This window comes from Mesoplodon mirus (assembly GCF_964341445.2).
Source record: "Mesoplodon mirus genome assembly, chromosome: 4".
In the NCBI taxonomy this organism is placed as follows: Eukaryota; Metazoa; Chordata; class Mammalia; order Artiodactyla; family Ziphiidae; genus Mesoplodon; species Mesoplodon mirus.
Window position 1 is genome coordinate 82,752,689 of NC_138979.1, and position 19,805 is coordinate 82,772,493.

General features: G+C 41.1%; 1 protein-coding gene across 8 annotated transcripts in view; it reads left to right on the forward strand.

Moving 5' to 3' along the window:
- Nucleotides 1–6,429: 6,429 nt before the first annotated feature.
- Nucleotides 6,430–19,805, forward strand: part of AKAP13 (A-kinase anchoring protein 13) — a 369,334-nt gene continuing 355,958 nt past the window's right edge. For all 8 annotated transcript variants that reach the window (XM_082618886.1, XM_082618888.1, XM_082618887.1 and 5 more), the window contains exon 1: nt 6,430–6,648. The gene's annotated coding sequence lies outside the window, so the exon portion shown is untranslated. The remainder of the gene's footprint in view (nt 6,649–19,805) is intronic.

Below are 19,805 nucleotides of genomic sequence, written 5' to 3' on the forward strand. Positions count from 1 at the left end.
ACAGTGAATCCTCAAGAGGACAGGACTACAGAATATAAAGCATTTCTTATATTCCCTTAAATAGACAAAGCTTTCTCTTAGGAAGAGCTCCAGAAACCAATGTTTTAAGGAGAACATTGTAAAAGAAACTAGTTTAGGGACTTCTCTCATGGCTCAGTGGTTAAGAATCCACCTACCAATGCAGGGGACACAGGTTTGAGCCCTGGTCTGGGAAGATCCCACATGCCGTGGAGCAACTAAGCCCATGCACCACAAATACTGAGCCTGCACTCTAGAGCCCGCGAGAAACAACTACTGAAGCACCCACGCCTAGAACTCGTGCTCCACAACAAGAGAAGCCACCGCAATGAGAAGCCTGTGCACCTCAACAAAGAGTAGCCCCTGCTCTCGGCAACTGGAGAAAAGCCCGCAGGCAGCAACAAAGACCCAACACAGCCAAAAAAATATATAAAAAATTTTAAATAAATAAATAAAATAAAGCTAAGAACAGAATTAAAAAGACCTAACAATTACAGACAGAGGTTCAATGTGAATTGACATAAGATATTAATCACATTAACGAAAAAGAAATTAGTTTAATATTTTATATATATATGTATTGATATATATACATACATGTATATTAGAATATAACATCACCTATGTAGTATTCTCGCAAAAAAAAAAATCACCCTATTCTACCAAGGAGGGGCCAATCGGACAAATCCACATCGTGCAACAAACTATTAAACAATTGACCTAGACTCTTAAATAAGTCAATGTCATGGAAGACCAAAAGAAAAAAAGATGGGGAAACCCTTCTAAATTATGAGAGTCTAAAGAGATACTATTAATAAATGCAATGAATGAGCCTTGATCAGATCACTTAAGGGAAAAATAAGCACAGCTATAAAAATCCTTATTGGAACAACTGGTAAAGTTTGAAAATGAACTGTACATTGGATAATACAAAGTAGGGGAAAAAATAAGCTTCTGACTCAATTATATCCTATTGACCAGGTCTTTCCCGAAGTACTTTGGTACCTGGGAACCTATACTATAACACCTAAAAACATGAAAGTTATAAGTGATATGTTCGTTCCATTCAAAAATAAAAAAGAAAAGAAAAAAGCTGTTTTAAGCTGTACTGAAATTGTAGTTATTGGTGACATTTGTGTGCGAATAAAGACTTCTTTAATATTGCAAACTCCATACAATTTAGGAAAAAATATTGTATCAAAGATGAAAAATTAAAAAAAAATCTGCCCAAGAAAACCTGAGTTTTCACAACATCGTAAATCAACTGTACCCCAATAAAAATTTAAAAAATAAAAAATAAAAGAAAACCTGAGTTTAGGCCTTCCATGAATCGTTAGAGTCCTTTTTCCATTAAATAGTGTTTAAGGCTCAAAAAAACCCATGGTGTTTCTTTAACTCCAGCTTCAGAAACCCACCATTATAAATAATTGGGGATAATTATGAGAGCAGCTGAATAAACTGGAAAAGCCCAGGCACAAAGAAAAAAGCAATAGGATGAAATGTGCGGTCCTTGAGCCAGCCCATAAATCTCTCTGGAATCAGAATAATAGTCCCCATCTTCTCCAAACTGGAACCTGCGTTTAAAGCAAACACCAAACCAAACCTAACCAAATCAAAATTATGTAACCCCCAAAAGTGAGTCTGGTTTTCTTTTACAGTTATATAGAGAGAATCTCTGAACCCTAAAATTAAATCCCCTTGACTCCTGACTGAGAAATATGGCAATAACTTTTTTTGAGGACAGGGTGTTCCCTTAATCCTAAGGCTTTTGTGATTCCCTTCCTTCCATCAACCAGCCGCCCCCTAACTCTTCTACCTTGGGAAATATAATGACTTTAGAAGCTTAATTTGATCCCATGAGCAGCCTTTAGCAAACCTGTTGCTGGAAGGGTCATTATGGAGAAAAGCAAGGGTTTCGGCAATTAAATAAATCGTTCTATCACTAAGTGGTACATCTGGCCTATATTAATTAAAGGCTGGGAAACCCCTCGGGGGCAGGAGACTAGATGGCTGTCACAACTATTGGAGAGGTCAATACATGACAATATGCACTTTTTGTTGGAAATTCTCTATTACAGTTGTGGCAGGGTCCATGTTTCCCTGAATTTCTCTAAATAGCACTATTTCTGCATGATCAGGTTTACTCCTAGAGTGTCATTTTCTTATTGCCTATAAAGGGAGAAGTGGAGGAGGGAGTTAAAGCAGGCAGAGCACTTGCATTGTGCCAGGCAATGTGTTAAGGGCTATGCACAGGTTGTTTTTATGTATTTATCATTGTGTGGCTATTGGGTGGGGGTGATCAATTTACAAACAAAGAATTTGAGCATCCAGGATCTAAAGCCAACCCTGGATGCTTCTAAAGTTCTGGTCTTTCTGTCTAATACAAGAACTTAATACAAGAACTTAAATCAGAGAAGTAAAGCAGTCTAACACCCTAACAGCAGGGAGGTAAACAAGCATAATCTTTCTGGAGGACAATTTGAAATGAATGTACATCAAGGCCCTGAGCTGGTAATAATCATAATGATAAATGCCATTTACTACGCACTGATCTGTAATCCAGCATATAGCTCTCATCTATTTCTTTGCTATTGTTGTATTTGTGCCTGTAGAATTTCTGATATGTATTACAGGAATATATTCTGAACAAGGAACTGGTTGCTTAAACAGCTGTTTACTGAGCGCTTACTCTGTAGTTAGGCTGAACACTCACAATCCTTCTTGCTCCAGTTTTTGTGTGTTGTGTTTCTGATACCTTGGTGTCTTTGGATTGCCTCTTCCTTTTCCTGGGAATGGCCTCTGCTACCTGTGCACACACTCCCAAGCCTCGTGCACTAGCTACACCACCGTTCTTTATCCAGTGGATTGTCCTCCAAGACCTGGCTTAACTGTCACTCCTCCTGGATGCCTCCCCTGAACCTTCACCCTCTAAGTAGAAGTATTCTTCTCTATGCCCCATAACACCCTGCGTCTGCCTGTTGGGGGGCACTTACACTTCTGATTTCCTGCTGGCTTTCTTGCCTATTTCCCTCATTTGACAGAGTTCCTTAAAGACAAGAACAATGCTCTTCATCTTGAATCCCAGGACCAAGCCTAAGCCTGGCACACAGTAGACTCTCAATAGCTACTTGCTAACTGAATTGAAAGCAGGTCAGAGAACTGCCCAGGGATCATCTGCTCCTGGGTGGTGTATCAATTAGAGCTCTTGCGGATGCAAGTGACAGAAATCTCCACTCCGACTGACTTTGTTGTCTTACATGATTGAAAAGTCTATGTGTTGTTCTAGCTTCAGGAATTGCTGGATTCAGCTGTCCAATCAATGTCACCAAGACGTTGTTTTTAGTTTCTCTACCTTTCTACAGTGCTGGCTCTATGTGAAGAGATTCTGTCCTCATGACAGAGACAGCTGATAAGCCTATCTTCCAGTTTCCAGTTGAGAAAATGTCAGCTACCCTGATGGTTCAAACAGAGGGTAGAATTTACTCCTATTGCCCCTAATTGGCCAGTCTGGGGTCATGTGCCCAACTCTGAACTAATAATTGTTGACCTGCAGATAGGATGCATTGATTGGCTCAGGTTTGATGGTATGCTAAAGCATGGAACCGAGATTGTGGTGCAGTTGGCTTCACCCCAAGCAAGGGGCTGAAAGTGAAAGTTACTTAAGGCAACAGCAGGGTACTATTTGTACTGTGAAAGGAATAAGGAGTCCACTGCTATGAAAGAAGACCCCCGAGGCAAGTTGGTTCCAGTGCTCCTTCTTTTACCAAAGTAGACATTTTAGGGACCATGGGTCTCAAGAGAAATTCATGTTCTTACATCTGTGTTGATTTTGTTTTTTCCTTGCTTTGGTAATTTCCAGGGACTCTGTAAAATGGGGTTTATTCTTGTTAGAGTTATAGGTATTATAACCTATGTAAATCAATTGGAGAACAGTAAGTTGACTGGAGAGACAGGTTAGTGATAGTTGAGAGATACAAAACCCTACTGCTGCTTGATAAGGCCCTGGTATCTTTCCTGGCTTGAAAACTTACTCAGGAAAAGTGAGAGAATTATTAAACGCCAAATCTCTTTCTGGTGAAATGGGGCACACTGAATAGAGACATTTGGTGTCCCTTGGAAGAACAAGTCTTTAGTATCAGGGACTGTCAGTTTGAGGGCACCTCACAGTAGCTCCTTCTGTACAAATTCATTCATGCGAAACTTCTGAGTGCCTACTGTTTCCACTGGGACTCTGTTAGGTGTAGGAGAGAGAGGGGTAAACAAAACAGACTTTAGGGAACTTACATTACAGTGGGGGAGAGAGCCCATAACCACACGCAAATAAGATAACTTCAGACAGGAATAAATGCTGAGAATGGGTTTGAGTAATATGAATGAGAGGGACTAGGTGAGAGAGAGTTATTTTAGATAGATGTTTTCTCTGACGAGGGACATTAGAGCTGGTGCCTGGATGATGAGAATGTGCCAACAGTGTAGATAACTACTTAGGACTTCCCAAGAAGACAGAGGATTTAGCCGTCTGGGGAATGTAGAGTAGACCCTTGCCCCTCAAAGCAGGGTCCCATACCAGCAGCATCAGAATCATCTGGGAGTCTGTTAGAAGTGCAGAATCCCAGATCCCACCCCAGATCTACTGAGTCGGAATCCACATTTAACAAAATGTCCCAGGTGATTTGTAGGCATGGTAAACTTTGAAAAACGCTGGACTCTCGACCTTTTCTGCAACTCACTGGGAAGGTATACATCCTGCTGAGGCTGGGAGCAGGGAATGTTGTTGGCAGCAGTCACTTGAAAGACAACATGGTAGTATCTGCTGCTGTTTGCTCCAGAAGGAGACCATGGGGTTTTCACGTGTTAGGGTCCAAGAGATTTTCTAGGTTAGTCCTCTTGCTTTACAGGAGACTGAAGTTCTTTGAGAAGGGCTGACCTGCTCAGGGTGGGCTTCTTTGGGACAGAGTTAGGACTAAGATCTAGGAGTCTCTTCTCTCTGGGCCACCTTTCAAATACTGACAGGACAGATTAGAGTGAGTATGGAGGAGGGAATAATAAGGTGATTGGGAAATAATTTCACATGAAGCACTGGAAATGTTTGGCCTTGGTTTTCCATTCTGTGAGGCTGAAATAAGAAAACATATGTGAGAATCAGGTTCACTTAAAGGGAAGCAAGTTTCTGCTCAAGGCTAGAAGCACTTCTAAGATTTAGAGCCAAACAACAATGAAAGTGCCTGATGCAGGCAGTAAGTATTCACAGTAGCCCCTCTCAGGTAGTCAGTCAGTCACTGGTAGGGAGCTTGGCTGGATCAGGTTTCCCAAAAGATAGTCTTTGCATCTTCACATTTTTGGGGACCATATCCTATATAAGTATTCTAAATTGATATAAAATACATGTGTAACCTGTGTAAAGTGCACTAATCTTAATTGTACACTGGATGAATTTTCACATAACTCTATACCTTTGTTATTTACCATCCAGATAAAATACAGAACTTGCCCAGCACCTGCCCTTCTCCTTCCCAGCCAATAATGCTTCTCCCTCTAAGTAACCACTGTTCTTACTTCGATTACTATCAATTTGCACGTTTTTGAACTTATGTGAAGTATAAGTACATGTATACTTTATATATAATGTAAATTTTTAAAGTAGATTCATTTTTTACAGCTTATCTAAGAAATAACATCAATGATATAGTCTTTTGATGTGAAAGACATTTTCCCCCAATACACATTAAAATAAACGCACAACTATCAAAATGAATTTATTAGTGTATTAACAGACCACATTTTGCTTTTCAAAAGCCACCAGGTGATTCCTCAGGTCCATGCAACTTGCAGATTGTCTGATTTTGCGCGGATCGAGAAGCCAAAAGTTTATGGAACGCCCTGTCACAATCCTGATGCCACCATAGATCCATCCATCCATCCATCCAACTAAAACACTTGTTGAATACCTAGCAACGACTCTCTCAGGCACTGGACACAGAAAAGACCCCACTTTCTGATTTCAAGTGGAGGGAAACAGAAGAGTAAATCATTTCAGTATGTGTTACGTTAAGTGCTACAGCTCAGGTAAGCACCCTTACACAGAGGAAGGGCGGCTTCCGGAGTCAGGGCGCAGAGGAGAGGGTGGGTGAGCATTTCAGTCGGCACCTCTACCAGCCACCCGACTTTGATCACTTTGCCGCAGCGCTGTAGCTGCGGTCAACCTCAGCCTTCCTTAGCAACCCGAGGGGACCGCCCAGGTGTCTTTCTATTGGTCTCACGGAGCTTGATGGGCAGCTCTGCTGTGCAACCCCGGCTCGCGGCCCCCGGCTCCGCGCTTACTCACAGGAGAGCTCGTAGGCGTTACAGCCCTCCCCGGGTGCCCCGCCCATCCCCGAGTAGCTTGTGGCGCATGCGCGGGCTGGTGGGGGCTGTGAGGAGGGCCAGCCGGGAGCTGGAGCCGCCGAGGTAAAGCTCCTAGGCTCCGCCGAGTTCGCCGCGCCCGCTCCTCGCCTCTGCCGCCGCAGTTTCAAGCCGTTGCCACCACCGCCGCCTCTGCCGCCGGACGAACGGCCGCCTATTGTCTTTCTCCGCGGCGAAGGTGCGGAGCTGCTCCGGCTCGGCCCGCGGGGGAGCCCCGGGCGCCTCACGGTGAGAGCGCAACTTAGTTGGCGGAGTTGGGGGAAGTTTTGTGATTTGAGGAGAGGTCGCGGGTGGGGAGCGCGGGGCCCTCCCCCTGCGGCCGGTCCTCCGGGCGGGGGCCGGAGCGGGGGTCCGGGGCTGCGGGGGCTGGGCGGGGGCGCGCGGGCGGGGATGAATGGGCGGCGCGGGAGCGCCCCCGGGCTCTGCGGCCCCCGCCTCCCTCCGCGGCCCCCTTCACGCATTGTCTGCCCCGGGGCCGCGGCGCGCCTTGCCGCTCCCGCAGCCCAACTTCGGGGCCGCCTCCACTCCCGGAGTGGGGGGCACGGCCGCCATGCCCCCTCAGGTGCCTGGACCCCCGGCCTTGCCCGGTCGGCTTCTATGGGAGCGGGGGCCGCGGTAGCCCCCGGGAGCTGCGGCTGCTCCACGGGTCCCTCCCGTCCGGGAGTCGGCGAACAAGTGCTGCGGCCGCGAGGGAGCGGCTCTCGGGGACCGGCGCGAGCGGTAAACACGCCGGGCCTTACCCGCCTTAGGGGGGCGCTCTCGGCGCCTGTTCCCGGGGGCGCGGCTGGGGCACCCGCGCGGATCGGAGACGTGCAGCCCGAGGGGATCCGCTTTGGGACTGTGCCACGGGCTCAGCTCTGTCGAGTTCAAATGCAGCCATACTTTGAGACCAAACCAAACTTTTTTTGGATAAATATGGCTTATTGAACCCCTCTCCCTTCCCCCCCTTTCCCCCCAAAGTTAACCCGTATTTTAAGATTTTAAAATAAATGTGGGGGAAATCCTCAAGAGTTTTTCTATCAGAAAAAAGGATTGGCTTTTTGTTTGTTTTTTTGAACTAGTTCTTACAGCAAAATGATTCCGTCACATTTAAGTTTCTAGATCTTACTGTGAACTCAGGAGTTAACAGTGTAAGTTGGATTGAGCAATATTTTGGTGTTCGTCTTAGCTTTTACACTCCTCAGTGAAGTTATTTTGAGAGTTTGTTGCCCCAGGCATATAGAACCAAAGGAAAAAGCAGTGTGCCTTTTTTTCTTATTCAACAGCCCTCCCCACCCTCCCAGTTTTATTTTCATAATTAACTTTATTTTTTTAAACCGTTGGATTGCCCAGATCAGGATAAATGCTGGCAGTTTTGGAAAGATCATTTTTTGCAAGTTTGTAAAGGAGTTGTGATCAGCTGAGATAAATCATTGTTACAGTCCTGTAGGCTTTCGTGGTCTCTAGGGGATTTGCAGACTGCAAGAAGTACAAGCCTTGTCCAGCTTTGGGTGCATCGGTTCTGCTGAATTCAGTTCATTTGCCTTATGATGTGAGAATTATTCTGTTTAAATCCCCCCGGTGGAACAAGCCTAAATGTCTGTAAAATTGCGTGGTGGGACAAAATGACCAGAATGTGTTCCTATCAGTTGTATATCCCTTTGCCATCTGCTAAATTAACAAGAAAAATTTGAGAAATCCGGTGTGGGTCAATATGCGTTGATTGGTTTCTCATGCTAAGTGAGTAATGTGAAGTGTTGCCCGGGTTTTCCTCGTTAGGTTGGCCTAATTTTGCTTTGAAAAAGCAACTTACTTCACCTGACAAAGCTAAAGAAAAATGTCCTGATGGCATAAGCTTGTATTTTTAAAGTACAACAACAAGGTCACTTTTAGGAATCGTAATCCTTGCTCTTAGGGCTTTCCTTCCTGGTTGTGTGGCTGTGTGTACTGTGTGTACCTGTGTGTGGGGAGGTTGTGGGGAGGGACGGTGACAGAGGTTGGAAGGCGTTGTCAGGGAGAGACAAAATGTAAACAAACACTACTTAGGACATGTGACAAATAGGCCAGTTGCTTTCCCTCTCTGATAGCATGTTATACATACTTTTGTTTTAGGATTTCTCACATTTCATTTTTTTTGCCTAATAGTAACTGCATATGTAGTATAAATGGACTCCTCTTCTAGCCTGTTAACTCCCTGAGGGCTGTGATGGGTCTTAGCTTTGTGCCTCTGTGCCAGGAAGGAGTCTTAACACAGCTCAGGTGCTCAGGATGCATTTGAATTGGGTGAAGTGCTTGGTACTTCACCCTAGTGTGGTACCCAGAGAACCACTAACTCTGGGGACTTGTTAAACATGACAGCTCACTTGCAGATCTGTGATGAAATTTAGTGTACTTTATAAGGATTTCTAACCTTTCTTTTTAACCTGTTAATTACTTCTTGAAAAGAATTGAGGTTTAAATAGTGCGCTATGGATTTCAGAAAGTGGTTCTAATCGAGAAAATTTCTCCCTTGGTGAAATGATTAAGACTGCTGGACAAATCCATTCACTCCTCTGCCTGTTCATACCTCTGTTGTGAAATGGGGAGGTAGCACAGTTTAGAAGAATGTACATTTTTTGGAATTAGGTAAATTTGAGTTCAAATCCCCACCCTTCCATTGACTAGTTGGGTAGCCTTGAGCAGGTCACTTATCCCCTCAGAGCTTCAGTTTCCTACTGTGTAAGGTATAGTAACATACTTTACAGCATTCTTAGCAATAAATGAAACTATGTGACGTACTTCATAGTGTGCCAAACATTAAGTAGGTGCCTGTTACCTGGTAGCTGTAATGACAATAATTTGGATAATTTTTGTATGAGTTAAGAAAGCATTTTTAGAAGTCTGATGCTTCTGAGAACAGTGGTTTAGCTGTTTCGTAAAGGGGGAATACTTCTGAGAATTGAGAGTCTTAAATGCAGTTTTTTAAAGGTGCGGGTTGAACTGAATGTTAATAGAAAACAGCAGTTTTATCTTCTCAGTCAGCTCTTAGTCTGTGAGTGGGCTTTGCAGAGTGTCTCTGTAGGATAGAACTCTATGCATTTATAGTGTTTAGGAAATCGTTAGAGATGGGTTGTTTTCAACATTTGTAATAGGATATCTGAGTTATTTAGTTCCAGCTTTTCTTCCTTATTTTACCTTAATTTTGAAAAATAACAGGCATGGATTATGACTACGTTTCTCAAACTTGATTAAGATGGGACTGGACTGTGGGTTAATATAGCAGTAGTACAATTCAGAGACTTGAGCAAATCATTTACTTCCCTTCAAGATAACACATTTGCGGAAGGAAACAGTGATTTAAATCAGTTATACCAGCTTTGTTTAGAATATTCAGAATACCAAGTGGAATAAATACATTCTAGAAATATTAACCTGTCATGGACATTTCTATATATTGAATCTCATCTTTCCATTTGTTTTCTTATAAAATAAGGGCAAAAAGTTAACCATGAAGGATTATAGTAAACCTTTAAAAATTATATTTGACCAGGCTCACAGATTGAGGAAAAAAACAAAGTTGACAAAGCTAGATGAACACACTTGGACTTTTGATAATCCCCTCTTTTAAAGTTAACATTGAAGTGTGCTTGAATAAACTTGGTTATTACTGACGGGGACAGGCATCCATTTGGAAGCAGTGCTCCCGAGTCACTGTCGGGCTGTCTTACCCCACTGTAAGTGGGGGGAGAGGAGGAAGCTGTTCGTGGAAGGAAGTTTGTTTCATTCATATGTCTTCACATTTATGGTCTTGTGGTCCACCTCTCGGTTGATTGGGACATATAAGTAGAAGATGGGTAGATAACCCATTTTTGTCAGTCCTTGCTCAGAGAATGGACCAGTAGACCTGATACTGAGATACTGTGATAGTTACGAATACTTGTGTGGGACAATGGTGTGTTTTCCTTTTTTACCTCTTCAGAGCTGTGTTCAGAGCGTGGGGAAGGTGTGGATATCAGTGTGTGTGATGTGGGTATTGGGATGGGGAGAAGGAGATGATGTGAGGGATTTACCATTTATGTCACTCTGTAGGCTCTTCTATTAGAAATCAGTCCTTTTGATATTTATTTATTATTTATTTTGGCTGTGTCGGGTCTTAGTTGCGGCATGTGGACTCTAGTTGTGGCATGTACATGGGATCTAGTTCCTCAACCAGGGATCGAGCCTGGGCCCCCTGCATTGGGAGTGCAGAGTCTTACCTGCTGGACCAACAGGGAAGTCCCAGAAATCAGTCCTTTTGAATTTTCACTTAATGATCCTATCTTAAGCCCATATTCGGCCACAAAAATAGTCTTCACCACCTCAAAAGCCTAGTTATTCCTGAATGGTTAGGAATTAAGTATGTCACACTGTAATGAATTAGTCTTTTAGACAGCCAAAGATGTCAAGCAAGAGAACAGCACCTAGGAGTTATGTAGAGTTTCACAAACCCAAGATAACTCTCTGATGGTGATGTCTACTGAAGGCATATGATATGGGGCCACATGGCTGACTTCACATCCGAACTTCGCCAATTATTGGCAGTGTGTCCTTGAGCAGGCCACTTCAACTGTCTCAGACTTAGTATCCTTACTTATAAAATAAGCACAAATTTGATATTGTCATCCTACCTACTACCACTACTGTTGTGAGAAACGCTCGAGATAAAGCAGTATACAGATGCTTTGTCATTTTGTAGTTTTGCTGGTTGGCTACTGGTTTGGATAAAATTCAAATCCTAGTCTATAAAAAGAGAAAACATCCAACTAAGTTTATTGGTTTTTCTTTATAAATATTATACCATTTCTATTGCCATTCTCCTTACTTGGGAAAATGGATACTTCTTACTTTTGGCTCTTCTCAGATTTCCTTTTATAACATATTTTTCATGGAGTATTTTTCTAAACTCAGTGCTTGCTGTGAGACCCAAGTTACTCTGAAATCACAGGAACTGACATTGGATGCCAGTGCTTGAAGTCAGGTGAAACCACAGTAAACAGTGAACAAAGAATGTCAGAATGTTCCAGAAGAGTACAAAAGAAGCTAGTGTAGGGCTTCCCTGGTGGCGCAGTGGTTGAGAGTCCTCCTGCCGATGCAGGGGACACGGGCTCGTGCCCCGGTCTGGGAAGATCCCACATGCCGCGGAGCGGCTAGGCCCGTGAGCCATGGCCGCTGAGTCCGCACGTGCGGAGCCTGTGCTCTGCAACGGGAGAGGCCACGACAGTGAGAGGCCCGCGTACTGCAAAAAAAAAAAAAGAAGAAGAAGCTAGTGTAGTTGTCTGATCTTTACTGACTCATCTTCTTAAATTATTAAAAACTAATCAGGGAGTGTGCCTCTTATGTGCCAGATGTTATACTATGTGTCTTACATACATTTATTTCATTTTTGAAACCAACCTATGAAGCAGGAATTATTAACCCGTTTTAAGTGGAGGAAACACCCTCAAAAGTGATTTGACAATGGTCACAAAGTTGTTAAATTTTTAGTGCTAACACTTGAACTCAGATTATTCTGGCTCCAAAGGGCATGCTTTTTACATCATTGATGCTGTCACCTGAAAAAAGTACATTTTTAAACAAATCAGGTTTACTGAGTTATTGTTTATATGATAAAATGCACCCATTTTAACTATATGGAGTTTGATGAGTTTTGACAAATGTATCCATGCATGTAACTCAGCAACACAATCAAGGTATAGAATGTTTCCGTCACTCCAGAAGGTTCCCTTGTGCTGCTTTCCAGACACTTCTGCCTTCAGCCCTCACTCTGCTGCCTACCTTGCTATGGGCAACCAACCACTACTCTGCTCTCTGTCACTAGAGTTTTGTCTACAAACTATGGCCCTCAGGCCAATCTGGCCTACTGCCTTTTTTTTTTTTTGCTTTATAGCAAAGTGAATCAACTGTACATATACATATATCCCCATATCTCCTTCCTCTTGCATCTCTCTCCCACTCTCCCTATCCCACCCCTCTAGGTGGTCACAAAGCACTGAGCTGATCTCCCTGTGCTACGTGACTGCTTCCCACTAGCTAGCTATTTTACATTTGGTAGTGTATATATGTCCATGCCACTCTCTCACTTCGTCCCAGCTTACCATTCCCCCTCCCCGTGTCCTCAAGTCCATTCTCCACATCTGTGTCTTTATTCCTGTCCTGCCCCTAGGTTCTTCAGAACCATCTTTTTTTTAGATTCCATATATATGTGTTAGCATATGGTATTTGTTTTTCTCTTTCTGACTTACTTCACTCTGTATGACAGACTCTAGGTCCATCCACCTCACTACAAATAACTCAATTTCGTTTCTTTTTAATGGCTGAGTAATATTCCATTGTATATATGTGCCACATCTTCTTTATCCATTCATCTGTCAATGGACATTTAGGTTGCTTCCATGACCTGGCTATTGTAAATAGAGCTGCAATGAACATTTGTTTTTTAATAAATAAAGTTTTGTTGGGACACAGCAGTGCTCCTTTGTTTACATATTGTCTGTGACTGCTTTGGTGCTACACTGACAGAACAGTTACCAGACACCCTGTGGTCCACAAAGCAGAAAGTATTTACTATCTCACTTTCTAGAGAAAAAGTTTGCTAATCCTTGTTCTACATAACCAAATATAATAACACCTAAAAAAATGAACAATTCTGGGCCTCCCTGGTGGCGCAGTGGTTGAGAGTCCGCCTGCCGATGCAGGGGATACGGGTTCGTGCCCCGGTCTGGGAGGATCCCATATGCCGCGGAGCGGCTGGGCCCGTGAGCCATGGCCGCTGGGCCTGTGCGTCCGGAGCCTGTGCTCCGCAGCGGGAGGGGCCACAGCGGTGAGAGGCCCGCATACCGCAAAAAAAAAAAAAAAAAAAAAAAAAAAGAAAAAAAAAAAATGAACAATTCTATAGAATTATTCAGTGCATATTCAACTTTCCCTATTTGTCCTCCAAATATCTTTTTATAGTTGATTAAAATTTATAAAAAAAAGAATAATATTCCATTGTGTGTGTATTGGGCACTTGGGTTATTTCCATTTCTTGGCTTTGGTAAATAGTGCTGCTGTGAACATTGGGGTGCATGTATCTTTTTGAATTGGAGTTTTAAACTTTTTGAATTAGAGTTGTTTGCTTTCTTATTATTGCCCCATCTGAGAGTGCAAAGACTTGCCCCTGTATTTTCTCCTAGAATTCTTATAATTCAGAGTTTTTTTTTTTAAGTTTTATTTCTTTTCCAATTTGTATTCCTTTTGTTTGTTTTTCTTCTCTGATTGCCGTGGCTAGGACTTCCAAAACTATGTTGAATAATAGTGCCGAGAGTGGACATCCTTGTCTTGTTCCTGATCTTAGAGGAAATGCCTTCAAGTTTTTCACCATTGAGAATGATGTTTGCTGTGGGTTTATTGTATATGGCCTTTATTATGTTGAGGTAGGTTCCCTCTGTGCCCACTTTCTGGAGAGTTTTTATCATAAATGGGTGTTGAATTTTGTCAAAAGCTTTTTCTGCATCTATTGAGATGATCATATGGTTTTTATTCTTCAGTTTGTTAATATGGTGTATCACATTGATTGATTTGCATATATTGAAGAATCCTTGCATCCCTGGGATAAATCCCACTTGATCATGGTGTATGATCCTTTTAATGTGTTGTTGGATTCTGTTTGCTAGTATTTTGTTAAGGAATTTTGCATCTATATTCATCAGTGATACTGGTCTGTAATTTTCTTTTTCCGTAGTACCTTTGTCTGGTTTTGGTATCAGGGTGATGGTGGCCTCATAGAATGAGTTTGGGAATGTTCCTTCCTCTGCAATGTTTTGGAAGAGTGAGAAGGATGGGTGTTAGCTCTTCTCTAAATGTTTGATAGAATTCAGCTGTGAAGCCATCTGGTCCTGGACTTTTGTTTGTTGGAAGATTTTAAATCACAGTTTCAATTTCAGTGATTGTGATTGGTCTGTTCATACTTTCTATTTCTTCCTGGTTCAGTCTTGGAAGGTTATACATTTCTCAGAATTTGTCCATTTCTTCCAGGTTGTCCATTTTATTGGCATAGAGTTGCTTGTAGTAGTCTCTTAGGATGCTTTGTATTTCTGTGGTGTCTGTTGTAACTTCTCCTTTTTCATTTTTAATTTTATTGATTTGAGTCCTCTTTCTCTTTTTCTTGATGAGTCTGGCTAATGGTTTATCAATTTTATCTTCTCAAAGAACCAGCTTTTAGTTTTATTGATCTTTGTTCCTATTTCATTTATTTCTGCTCTGATCTTTATGATTTCTTTCCTTCTATGAACTTTGGGTTTTGTTGGTTCTTCTTTCTGTAGTTCCTTTAGGTGTAAGGTTAGATTGTTTATTTGAGATTTTTCTTGTTTCTTGAGGTAGGCTTGTATAGCTATAAACTTCCCTCTTAGAACTGCTTTTGCTGCATCCCATAGGTTTTGGATCATCATGTTTTCATTGTCATTTGTCTCTAGGTATTTTTTGATTTCCTCTTTGATTTTTTCAGTGATCCCTTGGTTATTTAGCACTGTATTGTTTAACCTCCATGTGTTTGTGTTTTTTACATTTTTTTCCCCTGTAATTGATTTCTAATCTCATAGTGTTGTGGTCAGAAAAGATGTCTGATATGATTTCAGTTTTCTTAAATTTACTGATTTGTGACCCAAGATGTGATCTATCCTGGAGAATGTTCTGTGCACACTTGAGAAGAAAGTGTAATCTGCTGTTTTTGGATGGAATGTCCTATAAATATCAATTAAATCTATCTGGTCTGTTGTGTCATTTAAAGCTTGTGTTTCCTTATTCATTTTCTGTTTGGATGATCTGTCCATTGGTGTAAGTGAGGTGTTAAAAGTCCCCCACTATTGTTGTGTTACTGTCGATTTCCTCTTTTATAGCTGTTAGTAGTTGCCTTACATATTGAGGTGCTCCTATGTTGGGTGTGTATATATTTATAATTGCTATCTCTTCTTGGATTGATCCCTTGATCATTATGTAGTATCCTTCCTTGTTTCCTGTAACGTTCTTTATTTTAAAGTCTATTTTATCTGATGTGAGTATTGCTACTCCAGCTTTCTTTTGATTTCCATTTGCATGGAATATCTTTTTCCATCCCCTCACTTTCAGTCTGAATGTGTCCCTAGGTCTGAAGTGGGTCTTTTATAGACAGCATAAATATGGGTCTTGTTTTTGTATCCATTCAGTGAGCCTGTGTCTTTTGCTTGGAGCATTTAATCCATTCACGTTTAAGGTAATTGTCAATATGTATGTTCCTATTACCATTTTCTTAATTGTTATGGGTTTGTTTTTGTAGGTCCTTTTTTTCTCATGTTTTCCTCTTAGAAAAGTTCCTTTAGCATTTGTTGTAGAGCTGGTTTGGTGGTGCTAAATTCTCTTAGCTTCTGCTTGTCTGTAAAGCTTTTGATTTCTACGTCGAATCTGAATGCGATCCTTGCCAGACAGAGTAATCTTGGTTGTAGGTTCTTCACTTTCATCACTTTAAATATATCATGCCACTCCCTTCTGGCTTGTAGAGTTTCTGCTGAGAAATCAGCTGTTAACCTTATGGGAGTTCCCTTGTATTTTATTTGTCATTTTTCCCTTGTTGCTTTCAATAATTTTTCTTTGTCTTTAATTTTTGTCAGTTTGATTTCTGTGTGCCTCGGCATGTTTCTCCTTGTGTTTATCCTGCCTGGGACTCTCTGTGCTTCCTGGTGTTGGGTGGCTATTTCCTTTCCCGTGTTAGGGAAGTTTTTGACTATAATCTCTTTAAATATTTTCTCGGGTCCTTTCTCTCTGTCTCCTCGTTCTGGGTCCCCTATAATGCTAATGTTGGTGCATTTAATGTTGTCCCAGAGGTCTCTTAGGCTGTCTTCATTTCTCTTCATTCTTTTCTCTTTATTCTGTTCTGCAGCAGTGAATTCCACCATTCTGTCTTGCAGGTCACTTATCTGTTCTTCTGCCTCAGTTATTCTGCTATTTGTTCCTTCTAGTGTATTTTTCATTTCAGTTATTGTATTGTTCATCTCTGTTTGTTCTTTAATTCTTGTAGGTGTTTGTTCTTTAATTCTTCTAGGTCTTTGTTATTCTTGCATCTTTTTGATCTTTGCCTCCATTCTTTTTCTGAGGTCTTGTGTCATCTTCAGTATCATTATTCTGAATTCTTTTTCTGTAGTTTGTCTATCTCGATTTCATTTAGTTGTTTTTCTGGGGTTTTATCTTGTGTCTTCATCTGGTACATAGCTGTCTGCCTTTTCATCTTGTCTATCTTTTGTGAATGTGGTTTTTGTTCCACAGGCTGCAGGATTGTAGTTCTTCTGCTGTCTGCCCTCTGCTATAATTCAGAATTTTACATTTAGGTTTATGAATCACTTTGAGTTTTTTTTTTCTAATGATGCAAAGTGTGGATTGAGATTTATTTTTTTGCATATGGGTGTTTAGTTGTTCCAGCAGTGTTTTGTGAAAAGACATCTTTCTCTATTGAATTACCTTTGTACCTTTGCTGAAAGCCAGTTGGTAATGTATGTGTGGGTCTGTTTCTGGATTCTGTATTCTGTTCCATTGATCTGTGTCTTTCATTTTTCCATTACCACACTGTTGATTACTGTAGCTTTATACTAAATCTTGAAATCAGGTAGTATGAGTTCTCTGTGTTATTTTTCAGAATTGTTTTTGAGCATTATAGTTGCTTTGCCTTTCCAAGGACATTTTATTTATTTTAATTTTTAAATTAATTACTTAATTTGTATCTGTTTATTTTTTGGCCACATCGCGTGGCTTGTGGGATCCTAGTTCCCTGATCAGGGGTAGAACCCAGGCTCTCGACAGTGAAAGCACAGAGTCCTAACCCCTGGACCACCAGGGAATTCCCTCAGGTACATTTTAGAATCAGCTTGTTGATATATATAAAAAATCTTGCTGAGATTTTTGATTGGCATTGCATTGAATCTGTAAATTACTTAGGGGAGAATTGACAGCTTAATGATATTGAGCCATGAACATGTTATATTTGTTTACTTAGACCTTTTTTGACGTTTTTATTAGTGTTTTGTAGTTTTTAATAAATGGACCTCGCACATATTTTGTAACATTAGTATGTATTTCATGCTTTCTGGTGCTCTTGTAAATGATGCTTTTAAAATTTCAATTTCCAGTTGTCCATTGCTAGTATGTAGAAATAGGATTGTATTTTGTATGCTGACCTGGTTTCTTAAAACCTTGCTAAACTCACTTGGGATGTTCTTTATAGACAGTAATGTCATTGGCCAATACAGGAAGTTTGATGTCTTCCTTTGTAGTCTGTATGTTTTTTATTTCTTTTTCTTGCTTTATTGAACTGGCTAGGACCCCCAGTATGATGTTGACGAGGAGTTTTGAAAGTGGACATCTTTTCCTGATGTTAGGGGGAAAACATTTGTGTTTCACCATTAACATGATATTCTTTATAGTTTGTTTGTTTGTTTTTGTAGTAGTAAAGATGTCTTTTATCAAGTTGAGAAAGTTCTGTTTCTAGTTTGCTGAGAGTTTTTGTCATGAATGGATACTGAATGTTGTCACAGGCTTCTGCATGTATTGAGATGATCATACGTTTTTTTCTTCTTTACTTTGTAGATATAGTGAATTGCACTGATTTTTGAATGTTGAACTAGCTTTGTATTCCTTTGATAATCCTCAGTTGGTCATGATGTATTTTTTAAAAAACCTCTTTATTATTTATTTATTTATTTATTTTGGCTGCGCCAGGTCTTAGTTGCAGCATGTGGGCTTCTTAGTTGTGGCATGCATGTTGGATCTAGTTCCCCAGCCAAGGATCGAGCCCAGACCCCCTGCACTGGGAGTGCGGAGTCTTACCCACTGGACCACCAGGGAAGTCCCCATCATGATGTATTTTTATATATTCTTGGATTCAGTCTGCTACTGACTCTTTTTTATTTCTTCCATTTGTCTATGTTCATTAAATAATAATTCTTGGTCATATGTATAATACTCATATAATAGTTGTTAAAGTTCTTGTTCATTAATTCCATTATTTCTTTCTATGGGCTGATTTTTTTTTCCCTCCGTCTTGGGTCACATCTTCTTGTAATTTCTTGTTGGATCCTAGAAATGGTGAATTTTAAGTTGTTGATTGCTGTTGATTGGTCTAAGATAGACCAACCCTAACTCTTGTCCTTTTACTCTTAAGGCTTGTTTTACCCCATTACTAAGGCCTGAAGCCTCTGTAGTGTCCATTGAAGAATGAGATGTTCTCTGCTCTGGGTGGTCAGAATATGAATGTCTGCCAGCCCTGTGTGAACTCTGGGGTAATGTAGCATATAGTTCTTGGGTCATTCTTTGCCTACCTTTGTAGATTATTTTACAATATGCACACATGGCTTATTATTCAGTACTAGACTCAAGCAGGCCTCTGTGCTGATTTATGGAGATCCTTCTTCATGCAACTCCCTCCTTTCTAGTACTCTGCAGTTTTTAGGTTCCTGAGCCTTCTCATACTCTTTGACTTCTGAGCTTGAGAAAACCACCATGGTCTGCTTGGGCTCCTCATTGCAGATGGTCCAGCATGTGACTCCAGACTGAGAAAGCTGGTGCACTTGTGGGGTTCACCTCATCTCTTCCCTTTGTAGTCCTGTGCTGCTGGTTGTCCAGTAGCTAAAAGATGTTGCCTCGTATATTTTGTCAGTTTTTCTGGTTGTTGGTGGGTGGGGTGTGTGGCAGGATAAGTCTAGATCCAGTTACTCCATCATGGTTGGAAACTGAAATCCCTTGGAAGAGTATATTTTATTGATGGTGCTCAAAGTCTCGTTATAGGAATCTTCAAGTCTTTGTGGGTGTAAATATCAAAGAAATGTTTGTTAAATGTCTGCTGCCTGTAGCTAGCCCTTACTCTGTAGGTAATACAGAAAAAGTAGATATTTTCTAGTTGAAGAGCTATGTACATAGTACATACATGAGATTAATCAAAGATGTGAAATGCTCTAGTGATGAGCAGAAAGAGAAAGATCACTGTGATCTGATATTTTCTTATAGAAATGTTTTCTTTTACATTTTTGTTTCTTAGCCTGTATTTATAATTCCCTTTTATGGCACAGGATGAAGTGTGTCAGTCGGTAGAGTATTGGCTCTTTCATATGCATTTCGTGACTTATTTGCTGTGTGGCTTTAGGTAAATTTTTTGTCTCTGAAAGTCAGTTTTCTCATTTGTAAAATGGGCATGTGACATACCTTGTAGGGTTGTTTGTTATTCAACACATATTTGGGTGCTTTCTGTACATCAGGCACTGTTCTAGGTGATGAGAGTTCAGTGACAAATAAAACGTAGTTGCTGCCGTCAAAGGGCTGACATTTTAGCGAGAGAAGCAGAACACAAACAGGTAAAAAACAACTTTGGTGAGGTCTGGATTTGATAATTGTAG